At 35.0% G+C, this 22,941-nt stretch overlaps 3 pseudogenes; all 3 read left to right on the top strand.

Moving 5' to 3' along the window:
- The first annotated feature begins 2,238 nt into the window (after positions 1-2,238).
- On the top strand, positions 2,239-4,189 carry LOC131058129 (probable pectate lyase 8; annotated as a pseudogene).
- Positions 4,190-13,096: 8,907 nt separating this feature from the next.
- LOC131058130 (probable pectate lyase 18) lies at positions 13,097-14,530 on the top strand (annotated as a pseudogene).
- Positions 14,531-14,986: 456 nt separating this feature from the next.
- LOC131058131 (probable pectate lyase 18) lies at positions 14,987-17,134 on the top strand (annotated as a pseudogene).
- The last annotated feature ends 5,807 nt before the right edge of the window (positions 17,135-22,941 follow it).

Below are 22,941 nucleotides of genomic sequence, written 5' to 3'. Positions count from 1 at the left end.
CTGACAACACTCACACGAGTGTAACTGAATAAAATAGGGTCAACTACTATCTCCTCCACTTCCATCGAAAAATATAAAGCACGGTCAAACCTGTGAAGGCAGGTGGAGATGATACCCCATGCCTACCTGGTACTTGTACCTGCAATATCCTACATCACCGAACCACACATGCATATATACAATATAGAAAACACAGCATACACACCGATGAAAGAGAATCGCGACGTTCCTTGTCTTACCGAAATGAGTGAAGGAAAATTGTCCCCTTGCATCCAATACACTCGTAGACACACAACATATAATTCCACATTGCATAGATAAAGTAAAGTGTCAGTACATAGCAATAATCCAAAAAATGCCATAAATCAAAACTATTGAAATACTGGAAATAAATTATGCATCTCAAATCTAGATAAAGCATGAAATAATGTCATATAAGTCTGAAAACCAATCATGGTAATGTATCCACTGAAAACAACCAATAATAAAATATAAGTCCAATGAGTTCAAATGAGTAGGGGTACTACAAGAGAAATGAACTCTTGGGTCAAGGGTAAGATGTAAGCCCTTATCCCTTACCATATAGAAATAATAAATTTTGTTTTTATTTTGTGATTGTTGAATATTGAACTCTAACTTAGTGAAAAATTTAATGATAATATCATAGTTTGTTTTTTAAAATGTAAAGGATAAGAGTGGAATTTCATATTAATGCCATGTTGACATGTTTGTATAGTTTCTTGACCAGATGATAGTTCCTTACCATTAAATGATTAACCATCTCTAAATTTTATGACTATATATATAAATATTAAATGGATTTGATCTTATATTGTGATTGTTTGATCATGACAACACCTTTTAATCAAAGGAGTGATTACATGAATATGATATTGAATATTATAATCAAATCTAAGATAGAAAGTTTATTTTAGGATAGAAAAAATCTTCTATTATCAAAATATTTGATCCAATTAGATTTAATGAATGGAACTAAGTTATTTATGATAATCATTTCTTATCAATTTATAACATCTTAATGATATAATGTTAGTGAATTTATGCATCATATAATAACTCATGAATTAGTTGTTAAGTATATCATTTAGAAGATTTAAGAATGAATTAGCATTTAATATGTCTTCCATGATATCAGGTTAATTAGATAGATTGATAGTTACCTTTTCTTTTGTACTCTTATACATGTGCCTGTGTGAGTTTTATACTCTCAAGATCATGTTATTGGTATTCTTATGTACTAATGTGTTTGAAATCAGTTTTTATGCTGAATTTTATTATCAAGAAGATAATACTTGTTAGATGCTTCTATTTTCATATGACTACTTTGTATACTTGTGCATTCAATTATTGTTTGTGTAAATGGATGGTGCTAAACACGGAGAACCATAGAAGGATTGAGTATCAACCTCTATATATCTATCAACAAAGGACTTAAAAAGATGCATTGGGAAAAACATGTTTTATCAAATTTTAATATAAGACCATGCTACTACTTTTGATCATTCCGAACTCAACCTCTTTGCCATATCATAATATTGTTATATAAGTGTGTGCGCACGCGTGCACACACACACACACAAACATAGAGAGAGAGAGAGAGAGAGAGAGAGAGAGAGAGAGAGAGAGAGAGAGAGAGAGAGAGAGAGAGAGAGAGTCATGCTACATAGATTCCATCACTCCTACTTGTTTAAGAATTCTCGACATCTTTGTGTTGGGCCATGTATTCTTCATGCCAAGAAGAGTTTGAGGGGAGCGTAAAGATTTGTGGTTGGGTAGATAAGTTCTTCGATGATGCTCTCACCCAATGTGTTCTTATTGGAGGTAATGTGTCGAGAGTTCCTGTTAGGGTTAACTTTATTTTTGTACTCTTTGTAATTGACCTTTTGATGTTATGTAAAGGAAATTGTTTCCTTATGATACGGCTTGTCAATGGCTTTTGTACTTAGACATCATGTTTCCATTCTAATATATTTGAACATGTTATTTTAAATGTTTTAGAATAATGTGTATTTTATGCTATATGATTATTTTTCAAACGTCGGGGTCAAGATTCCCCGTTCGCTACAGATTTTGCAGATGACGATTTTGTATATAAGATAGCCCAAAGCCATAGCATGTAATACAACCATTGCAGGTTTTCTCCTATCCAAAATGGCGAGCAGACAAGCCTAACAGCCATTGTTTCTTTTTCTTGCTGTCTTTTTCTTCAAGTTAGTAATGGTGGAATCAATAAGAACCCCCTTCAATATGACTAAGGCTGAGAATAGTGATAAATACTATGTTGAGAAGCCGGAGCTTGTAGTTCAAATGGTAAAAAGGTAACCATCTCGCCTTTCAGATGATTTAGACATTTTAGAGAATTTATTTATGGTAGTATAGAAATGAAATCCAATATCTTATTGAATTTAGTACATTAGTATGAAATCCTAAATGACAACGTTTATTATAAATGCTCTATTTATTCTTATGCTGTTCCTCGACGTTTTCTTCACTGTAATTTCTATAATACTATTCTTGTAACTGTAGCTGGTATGCAGCAGTTTTAGAACAAATTTCTATCACCCATATCATCATGCCATTGGATAATTAACAATTGTCGTCGTTGAGACAGATTCAATGAAAGAAAATTCACTACAGAAAAGATATTTAAGTCAGTTCAATTAAAAGAATTTCAAAGTCCTAGCATTTTTTTATAGCTAGCATATATTATAGACAGTTGAGATTATTTACTTCAAGAACTATTGTGCAGGAGTTTAAATAATTCGAAAAGAAAGCTGAGCTCGTGCGAAACGGGGAACCCCATCGATGACTGTTGGCGTTGTGATCCTAACTGGGTTAACAACCGAAAGAGACTGGCTGATTGTGCCATCGGATTTGGCAAAAACGCCATTGGAGGTAAGAATGGAAGATATTATATAGTTACAGATCCAAATGACGATGACCCGGTCAATCCTCGACCTGGCACTCTGCGGCACGCTGTTATTCAAACCGAACCTCTCTGGATTATTTTCCAAAGAGATATGGTTATTCAGCTCAAGTAGGAGCTTATCAAGAACAGTTATAAGGCTATTCATGGTAGAGGTGCCAATGTTCATATAGCAAATGGAGCTTGCATTACAATTCAGTATGTGATCAATATTATCATTCATGGAGTTCATATCCACGACTGTAAACCTGCGGGAAATACAAATGTTAGGAGCTCCCCGACACATTATGGGTTTAGAACCAAGAGTGATGGAGATGGGATTTCCATCTTTGGATCAAGCGCAATTTGGGTTGACCACTGTTCATTGTCAAGTTGCGCAGATGGATTGATCGACGCCATCATGGGTTCCACTGCTATAACCATTTCAAACAGCTTTTTCACTCACCATGACAAGGTGCTCAAAACTACTTTTTTGGTCTACCATAAATATACTTTTCTTTGAAATTAGGTTTCACAATTGTATTTTTTATCCGAGGATTTTAGGGTAGGGTATTAAAAGCCTATTACTAGACTTGAACGAAAAAAATGTGAGTATTTATTAAATTGTCGATAGAACGCTATTTCTCAAGCCCAATATTTATTGGCTTTTTCGAGGTGATGCTCCTGGGACACACCGACGCCTACACCAAGGACGTCAAAATGCAAGTAACAGTTGCTTTCAACCACTTTGGAGAAGGGCTTGTTCAACATATGCCTAGGTGTGAATAGAATTTTGTAACAAATTGTATTCCTTGCACAAAGACCACGAATATACAACTTGCTGAAGTTTATTTGCTCAAGTCTTTAAGATATTAACATTATGATGCAGATGTCGACATGGATACTTTCATGTGGTGAACAATGATTACATCCACTAGGAAATGTATGCAATCGGGGGAAGTGCAAACCCCACCATTAACAGCCAAGGCAACAGATTCCTTGCTCCTGACTATCTATTCCACAAGGAGGTAGAAGACCTATACAACTCATGTCTCTTATATCTTTAGTATTCAACAGTTGTAGTATAGTTATAGTATGGGTAATGTGCAGGTTACAAAGCACCAAGATTCAAATGAAGGCAAGTGGAGATCAGTGGGAGATCTTATGTCAAATGGGGCATTGTTCACAACATCAGGGGCTCTATCACTAATGTTCCTCTATTGTGGGCTCTATCACAGCAAGTTCGGGTGTTCTCACCTGTAGAAAAGGTTCCAGTTGTTAGACCAAATGCATGCATTATAGACAAATTCTTAGGAATCCCTCAATTTTGTTACTTTGCAAGCATGAGCACACAGGAATGAGGCTTCTTAGTTATTTTAGTTTTGTTTGCCAACACTCTCCTGTCATCTTTCACTAAAGACGAATATATGGAAAATATCTAATAATATTTTTCTCCAATTTGAAGCGTAGTGGTAGAATGGCAAGCCAGTGTTTGTTTATATTATCTCAATTGTCACTTAAAAGCATTTCATAGGTAAATCTCACAAGAACTGCAATATATAGATAGGAAATAGTTGAATTTATGTTCATACCAGTAATTCCAAAAACTAATTGACTGCTCCTATAAAAATTTTATTGAATATAAAATAGAGTATAATGAACTCACAAGAATGTGAGACATTGTAACATAGAATAGCCTTTCAATTTAGGTTAATTAAATAGATATAATCATTTTATTTTATATTAGTTTAGATTAAATAAATTAAATTAGTAGTTGAAAAATATAAATTGTGTAAATTGATGCTATTTTAGGAAATTAAATGTATAAGGGTATGGATATTTTATTAATATACTTAATGATTAAGATAATATTGGTGCGCTATAGTTTCTACTCACTTTCATATCAAAGAAGAAATAATTTGGAAACAGTCAATGTCAAAAATTCTATACAAAATCTTAATTGATCTTAGGTTTATTATGTGATTGTAGATTGATTTTACACTACACATATCTAATTTGTAATCCTGCACCTTTTCTATTATTATGTACACTTTTTCTCTCTGATTTTACTATATTCTCTATTACTCATTGATTGTTTTGATTAGATAAAGTAGGAGAGAGCCCAAACCTCTACATATAAACCTACCAAGCAACACAGAGGGATCTCATAAGGAGTGAGAAAACCAACAAAATTGAGAAGGTCTAAATCCAACACATGCTGCCCAAAAAAGGAAAAGCTAAAAACTATAAAAAGGCAAACTAGCAAGGCAAAGTAGGGACATAAGGGGAACAAGGCTACAAGATTTCTCTTACCCTTACAAGATGAACCCAAGACAGAGGGAAAAATGTCAACCTTTTTCCTAATGATGCATATCAAAGAGAACCCAAAAGTAGAAGACAACAAAGGGCCTTGCACCATAGAGGGGAAATAAAAATAATTAAGATCCTTGGAGGAAGAAGAAGAAACCTACATCAAACCCAACAACCCATCTTTTCAAATTTAGGAACACCTTGTAAGAGAACCAAGGACCTCCTAGAAGAACCCTCTTACTATCCTCCAAATAATTTATGAAAATAATAGACAACCATGTGAAAGACCTATTACCACATGAACAACAATAGACTAATGAATATAAACCCATTCATATATAGTCTCTATGTTAGGTCTTGGCCTCAAGAACTTACCAATGAGAGTAACCTGTAACCTATAAAATGCCTTATCCACCCTTTGACTAGGGATAGAAGGGAAAAGGCATTGCAGGACCAGAGGAAGAGGCTTCAAACACCGAGTATAGTTAGTGGAGAGCCATCCTCTAAAGATCTACCTGACAAAAGTCATGGAGAAAAACTTAATCTTTAGCAATGATAGCATCAGAAGGGGATAGTTCAAGGGCACCTAAAGTCCTCCACCAACAAAGAGAGAGAGGAAGTAGGGGGAATAACACCATCTAGAGGAGAGGTGGTCAGAGGGACATTAAAGACACGTGCAACATCTAGAGGAGAGTTAGAAGGAAGGACATCAGAGACACTCACACGCATAGTGACATTATCCACAAATGGACTAGAAAGAAAGTCCCTACATAGTCAAACATTAGAGGAGGGAGCATCACAGTAGAAGCCTAGCATAGACTTAGGGAAAGAGCCAACACCAAGGAGCTAATAATCATATGGATGGAAAGTTATTGTTGTATACACCTAAAAATGGTCTGAAGATAATTAATTAAATAAGCAATTATTTAATTAATCCTCCTTCCTAATTTAATTGAATTCAATAAGTAATTTGATTAAATTTCCCCTTTCATCTACTTATTAATAAATCTAAGGATTTATTAAATAGGTTCATTTCACCCCTTTAATTAATTAATTCAAATTAATTAATTCCCTCCATCGAAATTCATTTCTTCTAAATCCTAATTAATTAAAACAAATCAAATCCATTAGTTGTTGAGATTAATTATCCCTTTTCATATTATTTGAATTTTTAAATTCAAATTCTCCTAACTTCTACCACTCCTAAACCTAACCCATTCTACCTACCACCGTGTCCCCTTTCATGCAACATCTTCTAGAACTTTGTGACACTTGTCACTAAGTGTTCCCTTTCATCCAACCCTTCTAGAAGCCTCTTGACACTTGTCACCATAGAGATGACAAATTTTCCCTTTAATCCAACCCCCTTTTCTATCCTCCTCCAATTTAACCATTGCTATCTTCAAATCAATATTGACCATTGATTCTTGCCACATCACCCATAGCCTTGTAAATCCTATTAATAGAGCTCATTTTGGAGCTCAGAGGGTCCCAATATCGATGGTCCCAATTTCATGTGCCAATTTCATATCATTTGATCCCATCTCATTCTCATCTTATGCATTGTTACTATAGGCATCTAGCTTATAGTTTATCAGTTTTAGCAATGTTATCATGATCAATTTTAGCTTAAATCTTAGCTTAATCATGCTAGATCAATCATTCATGTAGCTTAATCATGCTATTCTTTCTAGATCATGCATTTTCAGCATTCAAATCCTCCAAGTGTAGTCAAGTCACTGGAATTTGCATAATCAGATTTGAGAGCATTTTCATTCTCGCATTTACTAGGAGGCAATAAGTCGATTAGCTATGGTTTTGTCTTTCTTTGATTTAAATCTTCTAGCCATGCTTGTAATGATTTATTGAGTGCATTGTGTTTGCAGGTACAAGTACACTTCACAGAGCACGACAATTATTTACAACTTTGTTTCAAGTATTATTTTGCCAAATTCTAACACTCAAGGAAAAAATTATGCATTTTTCTTAAAATGGTAAATTTGTCATACGAGAACAACTCTTCTGACAAATATATCTACTTTTGATGTAATTTATACAAAATTTGTGAAATATATGCAAATATACTAGATAGGTTTTTTTTAGTGTACGAATAGAACCTAGTTATTTTTTTTTCTTTCCATTGAGAGGAAGATGAGTTTCTAATACAAAATTAAAAAATAGTTCCATAAAAGATTTCAAATTTGTAACTTTGATTTGTAACTTTGTCCCCTAATCTTTGATTTTGGTGAAATAAAAGTCAATTATGACTTTCTCAGACCTTTTGGATGCTTTGGAAATGCTGAAAAAACTTCCAATATTACCAAAATGCTACAATCAACCAAATCTCATAGGAACATAAATATGCAAACTAGAGTATATAGATGCTTAGTTTTCCTTTAAATTGTCTCGATTCTCTAACTCATCCATGGATTTAGGAGACGAGAATAATAGATTTTGTAAAAAATATAGCTACCTATTAGTCTAAAATCTCTCAAAAAATCATATAATAAAATGAACTGTACTAGACACCAAGCTTTGATACCATATTTTTGATTATGGGAAAACAGGTTTTCAGGGGACCCGAAACCCCTTACAACAAGGTTTGAAGGGACTCGAAACCCTCAGATTTTACCAGGATCTGGAACCCATAAAACAACACTTCCCCAGGATTCAAACCATGAAAACTAGCAGCCCTAACACAGCTGAGCTGACAAAAGCTAGTCGAACACCAGCACTACCATAGGCAGAAAGAGCCAGCCAGACATTTAAGATATGATGAAGACAAAAAAAATTTGCCACACCGAAAAGGCTACAACCTTAACCTTGAGAAATAGTGATGAGGGTTAACAAGCACCCTTAGCTAAACAACAAGGATATTCACAGCTCCCTTAACCTGAGATAAAGACTCCAGACACAAAAAAACCAACCTAGGCCATAACTAAAAACAAACACTACCTAAATTGGGCCCTTCAAAACTATCAACTTCCAACGAGACAAGATTAAACATAAAAGACAAAACATGTTGAAAAGAAACAAGGAGATTTTCAAAGGCTTCCTTAACCTTAGACCTGGGTTTTGAAATGGTTCCTAAAACCACAAAAAAGGGTTTTGAAGTGGCTCCCTCAACCACCTTGGATTGAAATAGAGGCCTTAAAATAACAACTTCCAATCAAACAAGTAACACTGAAAACTCCACATCTATAGGAGAAGACAAAAGAGAGCTTGAAAGTGTGGATCCATCAACCAAAAAATTGTCTGCCTCAAGAAAAAGCAGGGTCCCACAACCTGAAGAGATGGGTTTAGTAGTAGCACTCATAACCACCAGGGCAAACCCAGCAAGAAGAACAACTTCCAATTGAAGAACAAAGTCCAAAAACCTAAGAAAAAACCCATTTCGCTTAGCTGAAACAAAGGCTTTTGGCAGGCCCCCATAACCGAAAGCTCCAGGAGAAAGATCTCCTTTAGAACCTCAGCAGTCTAGAAAGAGGTCAACACCAGCCATCCACTAGCACCACCCAACCTCCATGGAAGAACTCAACTCCACCTCTATAGGAGAGAAGTTGTCTCCAACACCGTCCTTCTTCACCTTTGAATAAGGAAGGGCCACCTTAATAAGGCAAGCTAGAGAAAAACCCAGGCTGCATAGATAGGGTGTACCAATAGAATTTGCAAACAAAAGTATGACTGGGTTGAAGAGAAAAACCCCTCAACAAAACTTCAACAAAGATTGAGGGAGTATAAAACACTCCCACCCTCAGGGCCTTGAGCCAAAGTTCCAAAAAGAACATCTCCTCCTTGGTAGAAAAAAGAGCAGCACCGGGAAAAAAACCCTAAGTCCCAAAACATTGGAAGCCAAAACCTCAACAAGGAGGAGAGAAAAAGAATAGAAAGGGGCTTCTCTAGCCTCGAGATCATCTCGGGACACATCATTGCAGGGAACCCCAGAAACACTGCGGGGAGCCATCATCACCATAATCCACCAAATGACAAAATGATTTATGGTTGACGGTAGGCAAAGAATGCCAGGCAAACACCATTGCCCTGAAACCCTTGCAGCTCCCTCTCTGGTTTGAAACCACCAACCACTCTAGCAAAGCATAGAGCAGAGAAAGGGGAAAAGGGACGGCAGTAGGATCGTGAAGGAACCCATGACATCCGGCCCACCATCCAGGTCAAAGAGAAATTTCATGGTAGAAAGATCTTTCTCAGTGTCAAATCGTTTCTAAGTATTATTGTGCATAGTTGAGTCAATATTAGATCTTTTGATAGGAGGATACAATTTATTTTGGGAGCTTTGCACATTCCAAGTTTGGCACAAGATGTATTAGCTAGTAGTAATATAAATGATGTGAGTGTCTAATTAGTGATCATTGAGTGATGTTGTTGACAAAGGGACTTTGGTTTAGAACTCTTTTCCACCTTTATGTTAGCACCCATATTAGTTTAGTGATACCTCTTAATATATGCTTACAAGATTAATAATTGTAGAAAAGGGAATTTACAAATTGTAGTAACAACACACATGTCAAAGACTTCTAGTAAGGTTGAATGTTGCATGGGTTCACATGTTCTCACCTTAGAAACAAAGCTACCAGCTAAGAGGAATATGTTGTGGCATGGCCACATGGGCCACATTGGTGTAAAGGGTCTTAGGAATTAAAACACAAATCTTGTATAAGAGTTAACTAATTATTTTCTTGATTCAAACTATTGTGAATATAAAATTTATTGAAAAAAAAAAATGTTCAACTTTATTCACATTACATAAGTCTAGTGTGATTTTTTATGTTATTCATAGTGATGTGTCAAGTCTTGTAGACATTCTTGATTGGAAAAGACCATGTATTATTTTACTTTAATTGATGATATCTCAATCAAGATGTGGGTCTATTTTATAAAGAATCAATCCAAGGTCTTCATTAAATTTGAAGAGTGTAAGGATCTTTTAGAAAATTAGGCAAGTAAAACGATCAAACCATTGAAAATAAATAATGGTAAATAATTTATTTATAAATAAAATTTGATAGATTCAATAGAAAGGAATGATATTAAATGTAATATTACAGCTCCATAGACTTCTGAAAACATAGAGTTGTAGAGGAAATGAGTAATTTGCTAAGGGAAAGGATGATAAGTATGTTTAGTGGGGGCTAGTTTAGAATAGGGAGAGGTGATTAGTACTACATGCTACTTTATTAGTGGGTCCCATATATTAGCAATTATTAATGAAACCAACATTGTGGTTTGGATAAGAGGAAGGAGAACAATTAAATATCCTTTAGTATTTGGTTGTGATGCATATGTACTTGTGTGCTAATAAAGAAGAGGTCAAAATTGTAATATAAAGTAGTAAAGTGTATATTTTTTAGTTATGGTAAAGATAAAATAATACAAGTTATAATTGACATAATGTGAAATTTATTATATAGCTAGAATATGATCTTGAGAGAGATTGGGTATTCTTCTATAGTTGAGCAACTAGATGGGAGTGTTAATTCTACAATGCAATGATAACCAAAGGCCAAGATAATTATACTTGAAGGTGAAACAAAAGGTTTGGATGTAATTTATGAGAATGGTAGTATAAAGAGATTAAAGAAATTAAAATATAAAAATAAAATATTAATTATGGTGAAAATATTTTATAACTATATTCCTTTATAAGGGGACAACCACCTAAAACAACTTGGATTTGGATAGCTCCAACATGCTTTAACAAGAACATACTACTTCACATGATGATAATAAGTAACCTATACCTCCTATATGCACCTTACTTATGTCTTGGATGACATCCAAGATAACTTTGATATGTTCTTATAACCCATAGGACAATCTAAATAGCTATATATGATTATAATAATGATTATATAAATTTGAAGAGCTAAAGTAGCTACAAGATAAATATTCATAACCTAATACATGCTATAAGGAGAGAAGAGTTATGGGAAGGACAAATAGAAGATACAAAGTATAAGGAGTTATAATGGACTGCAATTAATGCATTGAGATATAAATATAGGATACTTGGTTGTCAAGCCCAATATTGTGTATTATGTTTTCTTTCTATTCAAGTACCTAAAATAGATCCAAAATAAATTTCAAAATTACTTCTATAGAAGTAACTTTAGGGTTATTAGACTACAATTGTAGTCTAAACCCTTTGAGAAAAAAACTCTAGCCTATCTCCTTTAGATTTCTTGCTACTATTAGTTTCATTGCTAGAAAATTGGTTAGGTTGTGTTAGGGTTTCTTCTAGGAATAAAGTTTTCAAATTCTAACCATTACCAATCAAAAAGAGAGCAAGAGATAAAGGACGACAAACAAGGGTGCGTGTTAAGGAAATTAGGCCAAAGCAACATCCATAAATATTTAAAGAGTTAAGGGAAAAGATGGATGAAGAGATGAAAGACATCACCCTTGATAAGGGAAGAAGATTTCTGCAAGGGGAAGGGGTTTCAATTTTACCTGGATGGATAACTAATGCAGCCATAGTATTTGATAATTTGAGATCCAAATGGAATATCTGGGTCAAACTAAATGCATATGTTGCTGATTAAATTTTGACTAGATCAAGATTTAATATTGATGATAAATCTCTATTTGTATGTCCTTTATACCAAATACGAAAAAGGCCACTAACAATATATGATCCAAGTAATATTTATGGACAACTTCTTGTCCAAATAATTAAGGACACAAATCTAGTGGATGCAGATAACTTGATAATTAATGCAACAAATTTTACTAAAGCTCATGTGGAAAAATTAATAAAGTAAAACACATGGTGCAAGGCAAATAATTAATATTTGAGAGAAGAAAATATGTAGCTAAGGGATAAGTTAGGATCTTCTTCAAGGCCTCTCCCATTGCCATCAGTTGATGCATCCAATTATTCTAGAGATCACTCTTAGAAGTCTCTATAGAAAAAAATCATTTGAAAAGAGAGACTGAGAAGCTTAGAGAAAGAGAAAAACAACTAAGCATGGAGTTAAAGACATCTAAATCTAACATGGTCATAGAATTAGTGAAATTGAGATTTAAAAAAATGTTGGCAAATGTCAAGAACTTTTGGATAATATATGTTGGGACTAGGAAGGATTTTGATGAGTAGAAGAGGTAAGAAATGAAATTAAGGTGCTTAACAAAAAAGTTGAAATAAAAAATGAGACCTTTGACTATTTTAGATGTAATGCTCAAAACAAAGGGAAGAAACAATAAAGAGGTGCATGAAAAGATTACAAATGTAACTATCAGTAGCATGAAGAAGATAGACAAATAGATGCAACAACAAAAAAGTTTCATGATAAGCCTGTAAGGAGCTCAAAAGATATGACCAGATAAAGGATTCATTGATCCCTTCATTCCTCAAGAAAGACACAAGACTACTAAAAGAAACCGGAGCTTGTAGCTGAGATTGTAGAATGGCAAGCATGTTGTGTTTTAGATGCTTTAGATAATTTATTAAACATGGTATGGAAATGAAATGTGATGTCTTACTCCATTTAGTACATTAATATGAAATGCTAAATTGCAAAGTTTATTATATTACGTTCTATTCATTCTTATGTTGCTGCTCGAAATTTCTTTACTGTATGTTCTATACTATTATTCATTTATCTATACTTGGCATGTAGCTGTTATAGACAAAATTTATTTTCGCCATATCATCATGTCATCGGATAGTTAATAATTGACGTTGTTGAGATAGATTCAATATAAGATAAATTCACCAAAGGAAATATATTTAAGTCAGTTCAATTAATAAAACTTCAAAGTTCTAGCATTTTTTATAGCTAGCATATGTTCCAGACACTTGAGATTATTTACAAATTTCAAGAACTACTAAGCTCGTGCAGAATGGGGAACCCCATTGGCGATTGTTGGCATTGTGATCCCTACTGGGTTAATAACAGAAAGAGACTAGCCAACTGTACTATCAGATTCGACAAAAATGCCATCAGAGGTAAGAATGGGAGATTTAATATAGTTATGGATCCAAACAACGATGACCCGGTCAATCCTCGACCTGGCACTCTGCAACACACTGTTATTCAAACCGAGCCTCGCTAGATTATTTTCCAAAGAGATATGGTTATTTAGCTCAAGGAGGAGCTTATCATGAACAATTACAAGACAATCGATGGTAGAGGCGCCAATATTTAGATAGCAAATGGACCTTGCATTACAATACAATATGTGACCAATATCATCATACATGGCATCCATATCCATGACTATAAGCCTGCAGGAAAGAAAAATGTGAGGAGCTCCCCGACTCATTATGGGTACAAAATCAGGAGTGATGGAGATGGAATTTATATCTTTGGAGGAAGTGCAATTTGGGTTGATCACTGTTCGCTGTCAAGCTATGCAGATGGACTGATCAATGCCATAATGGGTGCCACTGCTATAACCATTTCAAACAACTTTTTCACTCACCATAACAAGGTGATTTAAACTGCTTGTTTGGTCTGCCATAAATTTACTTTATTTATAAAAGGTTTCACTATTATACTTTTATGACATGGATCTTAGAGTAGGGTACTAAAAGGCAAGTATTAGACAGAAACATAAACAAATGTTAGTATTAATAAACTTGTTGATAGAGTGCTATTTCTCAAGTCAGCTATATATATTATTTTTGTAGGTGATGCTTCTTGGACACAACGATGCCTATACCCAAGACATCAAAATGCAAGTAACAATTGCATTCAACCACTTTGGAGAAGGGCTTGTTTAGTGTATGCCCAGGTTTGAATAAAATTTTATAACTACTGTGTATTCCTTTTACGAAGAACACGATACAACTTGCTGACGTTTATTTGTTTAAGTTTAAGAAATGGATGTTATGATGCAGATGCAGATGCCGACATGGATACTTCCATGTGGTGAACAATGATTACACCCACTAGGAAATGTATGCAATTGGAAGAAGTGCAAACCCCACCATTAACAACCAAGGCAATAGATTCCTTGCTCCTCATAATCGATTCCAGAAGGAGGTAAAAGATCCTTACAACTCATGTCTCTTATGTATTTGGTATTCAAAGGATGTAGAATAGTTATGGTATGGGTAATGTGCAAGTGACAAAGCAAAAAGATTCAACAAAAGGTAATTGGAGATCAGTGGGAGATCTGATGTTAAATGGGGCATTCTTCACAGCATCAGGGGTTGGAGCATCCTTAAACTATGCCAAAGCTTTGAGTATGGAAGCAAGACCTTCCTCTATTGTGGGCTCTATAACTGCAAATTCAGGTGTTCTCACCTGCACTCCGATCACTAATTACTAAAGGGGAATATATTAGTAATCTTATTCTGAAATTTGAACCATAGTGGTGGAACGTTAAGTGAATATAGTTTTTATTATTTTGATTGCCACTAAAAATAATTTTTAAGCTATGATTCACAAGGATTGCGGTATATAGACGTGAATAGTTGAATTTATGTCTATACCAGTATTTCAGAAAACTAATTTGTGTGAGTTTATTTTTTAACTATTAACACGCCTTGTACAATTGCACACGACACAACTAAATAAATTCACTCTAATGAGACTTGTATTGACCTTTCGAGTTTCATTTCTCTATTACTATTTTATTCAATATAAAATAGAGTATAATTAACTCATAGAAAGTGAGATATTTTAGAGTAGAGGCGCCTTTCCATTTTGGTTAATTAAAAAATAAATATAATTAATTTTTAATATATTAATTTAGATTAAACAGATTGAAAGTTGACAAAAATAAATGGTGTAAATTGATTTTTTTAAAGAAACCTAAGGGTATGGATATTTACTTATTACGCTAATGTAGAAGATAATATTCATGCAGTGTATAGTCCACTCACTTCTATATCAAAAATAGATGATTTGAAAATTTTCATTGTCAAAGATTGTATACAAAATTTTAATTGAACTTAAGTTAATTATGTGATTGAAGATTAATTTTATATTATGCATGTCTAATTTGTAACTCTAAACCTTATCTATCACAATATATACTTTTTCTCTTTGATTTGCTAGATTCTATACTCCTCATCGATTGTTAAGGACTTGGAGGAAACTCTCAATTCAGAAAAACGTCGGAGTAAACATTCTAAGAAACGTGCATTACCACCGTAGTAATCGCACTGAGATAACGTGCATACAACCATATTTTCAAACGGCGGGGTCAAGATTCCCCCTTCGCTACAGATTTTGCACATGATGATTTTGTATATAATACTATTCTTGTAACTGTAGTTGGTATGTAGCAGTTATAGAACAAATTTCTATCACCCATATCATCATGCCATTGGATAATTAACAATTGTCGTCGTTGAGACAGATTCAATGAAAGAAAATTCACTACAGAAAAGATATTTAAGTCAGTTCAATTAAGAGAATTTCGAAGTCCTAGCATTTTTTTATAGCTAGCATATATTACAGACAGTTGAGATTATTTACTTCAAGAACTATTGTGCAGGAGTTTAAATAATTCGAAAAGAAAGCTGAGCTCGTGCGAAACGGGGAACCCCATCGATGACTGTTGGCGTTGTGATCCTAACTGGGTTAACAACCGAAAGAGACTGGCTGATTGTGCCATCGGATTTGGCAAAAACGCCATTGGAGGTAAGAATGGAAGATATTATATAGTTACAGATCCAAATGACGATGACCCGGTCAATCCTCGACCTGGCACTCTGCGGCACGCTGTTATTCAAACCGAACCTCTCTGGATTATTCAGCTCAAGGAGGAGCTTATCATGAACAGTTATAAGACTATTGATGGTAGAGGTGCCAATGTTCATATAGCAAATGGAGCTTGCATTACAATTCAGTATGTGACCAATATTATCATTCATGGAGTTCATATCCACGACTGTAAACCTGCGGGAAATACAAATGTTAGGAGCTCCCCGACACATTATGGGTTTAGAGCCAAGAGTGATGGAGATGGGATTTCCATCTTTGGATCAAGCGCGATTTGGGTTGACCACTGTTCATTGTCAAGTTGCGCAGATGGATTGATCGACGCCATCATGGGTTCCACTGCTATAACCATTTCAAACAGCTTTTTCACTCACCATGACAAGGTGCTCAAAACTGCTTTTTTGGTCTACCATAAATATACTTTTCTTTGAAATTAGGTTTCACAATTGTATTTTTTATCCGAGGATTTTAGGGTAGGGTATTAAAAGCCTATTACTAGACTTGAACGAAAAAAATGTGAGTATTTATTAAATTGTCGATAGAATGCTGTTTCTCAAGTCCAATATTTATTGGCTTTTTCCAGGTGATGCTCCTAGGACACAGCAACGCCTACATCAAGGACGTCAAAATGCAAGTAACAGTTGCTTTCAACCACTTTGGATAAGGGCTTGTTCAATGTATGCCCAGGTGTGAATAAAATTTTGTAACAAATTGTATTCCTTGCACAAAGACCACGAATATACAACTTGCTGAAGTTTATTTGCTCAAGTCTTTAAGATATTATCGTTATGATGCAGATGTCGACATAGATACTTTCATGTGGTGAACAATGATTACACCCATTGGGAAATGTATGCAATCTGGGGAAGTGCAAACCCCACCATTAACAGCCAAGGCAACAGATTCCTTGCTCCTGATTATCGTTTCCACAAGGAGGTAAAAGACCTGTACAAGTCATGTCTCTTATATCTTTGGTATTCAATGGTTGTTGTATAGTTATAGTATGGGTAATGTGCAAGTTACAAAGCACCAAGATTCAACAGAAGGCAACTGGAGATCAGTGGGAGATCTTATGTTAAATGGAGCATTCTTCACAACATTAGGGGCTAAAGCATCGAGTATGGCGGCAAGACCTTCCTCTATTGTGGGCTCTATCACTGCAAGTTCGAGTGTTCTCACCTGCAGAAAAGGTTCCAGCTGTTAGACCAAATGTGTGCATTATAGACAATTTTTTAGGATTCCCTCAATTTTGTTACTTTGCAAGCATGAGCACACGGAATGAGGCTTCTTAGTTATCACTAAAGACGAATATATGGAAAATATCAAATAATATTTTTCTCAAATTTGAAGCGTAGTGTTAGAACATCAAGCCAGTGTTTGTTTATATTTTCTTGATTGTAACTTAAAAGCATTTCTTAGGTAAATCTCACAAGAACTGCAATATATAGATAGGAAATAGTTGAATTTATGTTCATACCAGTAATTCAAAAAACTAATTTATGCGAATGTTTCTTGAAACTATGAACACACCTGGTGTAATTGCATACGACGCAACTAAATATATTCACTTGCATGGGGAATTATTAACCTTTTACATTTGACTGCTCCTATAAGAATTTTATTTAATATAAAATAGAGTATAACAAACTCACAAGAATGTGAGACATTGTAACGTAGAATAGCCTTTCAATTTAGAGTAATTAAATAAATTTAAACAATTTATTATATATTAGTTTATATTAAATAAATTTAAATTAGTAGTTGAAAAAAAAAATGTGTGTAAATTTATGCTATTTTAGGAAATTAAATGTATAAGTGTATGGATATTTTATTAATATACTTAATGATTCAGATAATATTGCTGCACTGTAGATTCTACTCACTTTCATATCAAAAAATACATAATTTGGAAACAGTCAATGTCAAAAATTGTATACAAAATCTTAATTGATCTTAGGTTTATTATGTGATTGTAGATTGATTTTACTCTACACATATCTAATCTGTAATCCTGCACCTTTTCTATTATTATGTAGACTTTTTCTCTCCAATTTTACTATATTCTCTACTCCTCATTGATTGTTTTGATTAGATAAAGTAGGAGAGGGCCCGAACCTTTACATATAAACCTACCAAGCAACACAGAGGGATCTCATGAGTGAGAAAACCAACCAAATTGAGAAGGTCTAAATCCAACACATGCTGCCCAAAAAAGAAAAGCTAAAAACTATAAAAAGGCAAACTAAAAAGCGTAAGAAGGGACATAAGGGGAACAAGGCTACAAGCAACCTTAAGGAGATGGGAAAGTCCCAGACGTTTGAATCCAAACTCAATTCACGACCCCATGAGAGGAGTAGGTTGAGAAGAAGTAACAGAATTTTGCAAAGAATGTCTCCAATGATCCACAACAAGATTTCTCTTACCCTTACAAGATGAACCCAAGACAAAGGGAAAAATGTCAATCTTTTTCCTAATGATGCCTATCAAAGAGAACCCAATAGTAGGAGACAACAAAGGGCCTTGCACCATAAAGGGGAAATAAAAATAATTAAGATCCTTGGAGAAAGATGAAGAAATCTACACCAAACTAGCTAGTTGAGGAAGAACATTCACTAACTTCTAAACTGCATTATAGGGATTGATCTCATGAGAATTGATGAAATTCATAGAGAAAACTCCCATATAGTGGAAATGACACAAATGAGAGTGATCAAAAAGAAAATATTAATCTCAAACTCTCAATCTAGAAGACAGCTTTATGGAATTAGGCAACCTAAAACCCTCCTCCACACAAACACAAAATCTAGCAGAGCAATATCCTGATTTAGATTTAGTGATCTCATCCATAAAACTGAGCTAACCAAAATCTTTAGTATTTCCATGAAAAATATAGTCATCCTAGTACTCCAAAGGGAATTCTGGGAGCTTGATCCAAATAGGAAGTGAATTGAACATGGAAGGATCAAACCCAACAACCCATCTTTTCAAATTTAGGAACACCTTGTAAGAGAACCAAGGACCTCCTAGAAGAACCCTCTTACTATCCTCCAAATAATTTATGAAAATAATAGACAACCATGTGAAAGACCCATTACCACATGAACAATAATAGACTAATGAATAGAAACCCATTCACATATAGTCTCTATGTTAGGTCTTGGCCTCAAGAACTTACCAATGAGAGTAACCTGCAACCTATAAAAAGCCTTATCCACCCATTGACTAGGGATAGAAGGGAAAAGGCATTGTGGGACTAGAGGAAGAGGCTTCAAACATTGAGTATAGTTAGCGGAGAGAGCCATCCTCTAAAGATCTACCTGACAAAATTTGTGGAGAAAAACTTAATCTTTAGCAATGGTAGCATCAAAAGGGGATAATTGAAGGGCACCTAAAGTCCTCCACCAACAAAGAGAGAGAGAGGAAGTAGGGGGAATAAAACCATCTAGAGGAGAGGTGGTTGGAGGGACATTAAAGACAAGCACAGCATCTAGAGGAGAGTTGGAAGGAAGGACATCAAAGACACTCACATGCATAGTGACATTAGCCACAACAGGACTAGAAAAAAGTCCCTACGTAGTCAAAGATTAGAGGAGGGAGCATCACAGTAGGAGCCTGGCATAGGCTCAGGGAAAGAGCCAGCACCAAGGAGCCAATTATCATATGGATGGAAATTTATTGTTGTATACACCTAAAAATGGTCTGAAGATAATTAATTAAATAAGCAATTATTTAATTAATCCTCCTTCCTAATTTAATTGAATTCAATAAGTAATTTGATTAAATTTTCACTTTCATCTACTTATTAATAAATCTAAAAATTTATTAAATAGGTTCATTTCACCCCTTTAATTAATTAATTCCCTCCATCCAAATTCATTTCTTCTAAATCCTAATTAATTAAAACAAATCAAATCCATGAGCTGTTGAAATTAATTATCCCTTTTCATATTATTTGAATTTTTAAATTCAAATTCTCCTAACTTCTACCACTCCTAAACCTAACCACGCCTAAACCTAACCCATTCTACCTACCACCATGTCCCTTTTCATCCAACATCTTCTAGAACGTTGCAACACTTGTCACTAAGTGTTCCCTTTCATCCAACCCTTCTAGAAGCCTGTTGACACTTGTCACCATAGAGATGACAAATGTTCCCTTTAATCCAACCACCTTTTCCATCCTCCTCCAATTTAACCATTGATATCTTCAGATCAGTCTTGACCGTTGATTCTTGCCACATCACCCCTAGCCTTGAAAATTCTATAAATATAGCTCATTTTGGAGCTCAAAGGGTCCCAATATCGATGGTCCCAATTTCATATCATTTGATCCCATCTCATTCTCATCTTATGCATTGTTACTATAGGCATCTATCTTATAGTTTATCCATTTTTGCAATGTTATCATGCTCAATTTTAGCTTAAATCTTAGCTTAATCATGCTAGATCAATCATTCATGTAGCTTAATCATGCTATTCTTGCTAGATCATGCATTTTCAGCATTCAAATCCTCCATCTAAGTGTAGTCAAAACACTGGAATTTGCATAATCAGATTTGAGAGCATTTTCATACTCACATTTACTAGGAGGCAATAAGTCGATTAGCTATGGTTTTGTCTTTCTTTGATTTAAATCTTCTAACCATGCTTGTAACGATTTATTGAGTGCATTGTGTTTGCAGGTACAACTACACTTCACAGAGCATGACAATTGTTTACAACTTTCTTTCAAGTATTATTTTGCCAAATTCTAACACTCAAGGAAAAAATTATGCATTTTTCTTAAAATTGCAAATTTGTCATACGAGAACAACTCTTCTGACAAATATATCTACTTTTGATGTAATTTATACAAAATTTGTGAAATATATGCAAATATACTAGATAGGTTTTTTTTAGTGTAGGAATTAAACGTAGATTTTTTTTTTCTTTCCATTGAGAGGAAGATGAGTTTCTAATACAAAATTAAAAAATAGTTCCATAAAAGATTTCAAATTTTAAACTTTCATTTGTAACTTTGTCCCCTAATCTTTGATTTTGGTGAAATAAAAGTCAATTATGACTTTTGCAGACCATTTGGATGCTTTGGAAATGCTAAAAAAACTTCCAATATTACCAAAATGCTACAATCAACCAAATCTCATAGGAACATAAATATGCAAACTAGAGTACATAGATGCTTAGTTTTCCTTTAAATTGTCCCGATTCTCTAAGTCATTCATGGATATAGTAGAAGAGAATACTAGATTTTGTAAAAAATATAGCTACCTATTAGTCTAAAATCTCTCAAAAAATCATATAATAAAATGAACTATAGTAGACACCAAGCTTTGATACCATGTTTATGATTATGCGAAAACAGGTTTTCAGGGGACCTGAAACCCCTTACAACAAGGTTTGAAGGGACCCAAAACCCTCAGATTTTACTAGGATCTGGAACCCACAAAACAACGCTTCCCCAGAAATCAAACCTTGAAACCATCAACCCTTACACAGTTGAGCTGACAAAAGCCAGTCCAACACCAGCATTGCCATAGGCAGAAAGATCTAGCCAGACACTTAAGATATGATCAAGACAAAAAAAAATTGCCACACCGAAAAGGCTACAACCTTAACCTTAAGTAATAGTGATGAGGGTTAACAAGCACCCTTAGCTAAACAACAGTGATATTCACGGCTCCCTTAACCTGAGATAAAGACTCCAGACACAAAAAAACCAACCTAGGCCATAACCAAAAACAACCACTGCCTAAACTGGGCCCTTGAAAACTATCAGCTTCCAGCCAAACAAAATTAAACATAAAAGACAAAACATGCTGAAAAGAAACACGGACATTTTCAAAGGCTTCCTTAACCTTAGACTTGGGTTTTAAAATGGTTCCCAAAAAGACAAAAAATGGTTTTGAAGTGTCTCCCTCAACCACCTTGGATCGAAATAGAGGCCTTAAAATAACAACATCCAATCAAACAAGCAACACCAAAAACTCCACATCTATAGGAGAAGACAAAATAGAGCTTAAAAGCGTGGATCCATCAACCAAAAAATTGTCTGCCTCAAGAAAAAGCAGGGTTCCACAACCTAAAGAGATGCATTTAGTAGTAGCACTCATAACCACCAGCGTGAACCCAGTAAGAAGAACAATTTCCTATTGAAGAACAAAGTCCAAAAACTTAAGAAAAAACCCATTTCGCTTAGCTGGAACAAAGGGTTTTGGCAGGCCCCCATAACCAAAAGATCCAAGAGAAAGATCTCCTTTAGAACCTCAGTAATCTAGAAAGAGGACAACACCAACCATTTGCTAGCACCACCCAACCTCCATGGAGGCACTCAACTCCATCTCTATAGGAGAGAAGTTTTCTCCAACACCGTCCTTCTTCGCCTCTGAATAAGGAAGGGCCACCTCAATAAGGCAAGCTGGAGAAAAACCCAGGTTGCACAGAGAGGGTGTACCAATAGAATTTGTAAACAAAAGCATGCCTAGGCTGAAGAGAACAACCCCTCAACAAATCTTCAACAAAGATTAAGGGAGCATAAAACACTCCCACCCTCAGGGCCTTGAGCCAAAGTTCCAAAAAGAACATCTCCCGCTTGGCAGAAAAAAGAGCAGCACTGGGAAAAAAAACACTAAGTCCCAAAACATTAGAAGCCAAAACCTCATCAAGGAGGAGAGAACAAAAAGAGAAGGGGGCTTCCCTAGCCTCGAGATCGTCTGGGGACACATCATTGTAGGGAACCCTAGAAACACTGCGGGGAGCCACCATCACCACAATCCACCAAATGACAAAATGATTATGGCTGACGACAGGCAAAGAATGGCAGGCAAACACCATTTCCACGAAACCCTCACAGCACCCTCTCCGGTTTGAAACCACCAACCACTCTGCCAAAGCATAGAGCAGAGAAAGGGGAAAAGGTACGACAGTAGGCTCGTGAAGGAACCCACAACATCCTTCCCACCATCTAGGTCGCCTTCTTCCTCCTCCCCTGTAGCTTTGATACCATGTTAAATT

This window comes from Cryptomeria japonica, chromosome 3 (assembly GCF_030272615.1).
Source record: "Cryptomeria japonica chromosome 3, Sugi_1.0, whole genome shotgun sequence".
Classification (NCBI taxonomy): domain Eukaryota; kingdom Viridiplantae; phylum Streptophyta; class Pinopsida; order Cupressales; family Cupressaceae; genus Cryptomeria; species Cryptomeria japonica.
Note: the sequence above shows the minus strand (reverse complement) of the source record. Positions and strands in the feature narration are given on the sequence as shown.